This window comes from Chrysochloris asiatica, unplaced genomic scaffold (genome assembly GCF_000296735.1).
Source record: "Chrysochloris asiatica unplaced genomic scaffold, ChrAsi1.0 scaffold00063, whole genome shotgun sequence".
NCBI lineage: Eukaryota > Metazoa > Chordata > Mammalia > Afrosoricida > Chrysochloridae > Chrysochloris > Chrysochloris asiatica.
The window spans coordinates 1,530,351-1,532,542 of record NW_006408581.1 but is presented as its reverse complement, the minus strand read 5'-3'; positions in this window follow the sequence as shown (position 1 = coordinate 1,532,542).

The window sequence follows — 2,192 nt, the reverse complement described above, 5'->3', positions numbered from 1 at the left end:
TATAGCTCTTTAACTTCCCAAGAGCAGAAATTTGGTATAAAAAGTTTAAGAGCAAAAGGTGAAATAACATGTTATAAGAAATTTCAGCCCTAATAGCTCAAGAACCTTATTCTTTTGTGGTAAATTAAATGTGGCACAGCACAATCAACTCAACTTGTCTATACAGTAGCTTACCACATGTCAAGAAGTACAATAGCAGAATGTCTCATGGCTTCAAAAGCTATTAAAAAAGGCTTTACTCTAACTTTTCCAATCAACCTTTCTCCTTATTTATGTATTTTTCAAAGCATCATTTTATTTTTCATATGCACATTATAAAAGTGAAATATTAGAGAATACCTCAGAATAAATGATTTGCTAAAATCCCAGTCAGTGTGTGTCAATAAAAAACAAAACAAAGCTACTGTAATTCCCTGTGGCTAGATACTGATGTTTGAATCAATGTAGTGACAATTTTATCTCAAAACTTTCATGGCTAATAAGGCTCCAAAGAAAGAGAATTAGAGACAAAAACTTGCTTCAGGGTATAATATTTGATATGTATTTCCTAAATATTTAACTCATTCTAAAAATGCAATGTGAGTGCAATTGTCATTTCCATTTTAATGCTAAAAAAATTATGAGTAACATTTTAAACTTGTCTTTGGTCATATAGCTAGTATGGCAACATTGGGAATTGAACCCAGGAAAGTTATCACTATTTCTCTCACATACAGGTAGTCATTTTGCCTCATCCTGTTCTAACAGTGCCAAATTATTGCCATATCATAAGCTCAATCATTAAAGAGTTCAAGAGCAAAGATGTCAGTTAGAGGATTAAGGTACCTCTGACCCAAACTGTTGTATTTTCAATCACCTCATATGCATGTGAAAGTTGCACGATGAATAAGGAAGAAGAATTGATGCATTTGAATTATGATACTGGAGTAGATTATTAAAACTACCATGGACTTCCAGAAAAATAAACAGATTTGTACTAGAAGAAGTACAGAGTGCTCTTTAGAAGCAAGGATGACAAGACTTGGTTTTGAGTACATTGGACAGATTATCAGGATGTCTTTGGAGGACATCATGCTTGGAAAAGTGGACAGTCAGCAAAAAAGAGGGAGATCCCTAACAACCTGGATTGACACCATGATAACATCAATGACCTTCAAATATAACAACAATTGTGAGAATGGTGCAGAACATGGCAGTGTATCATTCTGTTTTTCATAGCAGCACTATGACTTGGACCTGACTATACAGCACTAATAACAACTTGTCAAATGAAAGCCAAACTCACTTCTATCAAGTCAATTCAGATTTATAGACCTCTGTAGGGTTTCTGAGACTGTAAATCTTAAGCAGTACAGACAGGCTAATGCTTTTCCCAAGTAACAACTGGTGGACTTGTACTGTTGACCACAATGCCATCAGACTTCCTGAGGCTGTATAAAATAATGGAATAAATAAATAATTGATGTCCTTAATTCAATTAAGTTGAATAAAATGTTGAATTAATAAGTATTACATGGTATATTATATAAAATCTTTATAACTCATGTAATAGCTTAACAAAATTATTGCATATATTTCAAACAAAGAATGTCATTTGTCAAAATATTCAACTGAAAATACCAAAATATTAATATATGAATTTGTTTTTTGATATAAGAAATCCATGTTAGCTATACAAAATTAGCATGGTGTTTGTGATGGCAGTGTGCCATTGAATTGGTTACAAATCAGTGAATCTATATAGAGTTTCTGATGCTGTAAATCTTTACCAGCGTGGAAAGCCTCATCTTTCTCCCATAGAGTGGCTGGTAGATTCAAACAGCTGACATGGTGGCTAGCAGTCCAGCTTATAATTCACTACGCTATCAGTGTTCCTTAAATGTGGATGGATAACAATTTTATTTTTAATCTACACTCTTATAAATGAAACAGTACAATATTCTAAAGCTATAATATGTAAGAAATTTCAAATATTTAATAGAAAATACTGGCACACTAATATATGAATTTATTCTTAATATATAAAACGCATCTTCTTGTTGTTGTTGTTGTTGTTGTGTGCCGTCGAGTCGGTTCCTACCCATAGCGACCCTGTACAGGGTTTCCGAGGGTGTAAATCTTTACGGGAGTAGAAAGCCTCATCTTTCTCCCACGGAGCAGCTGGTAGTTTCGAACCGCTGACCTTAAGGTTC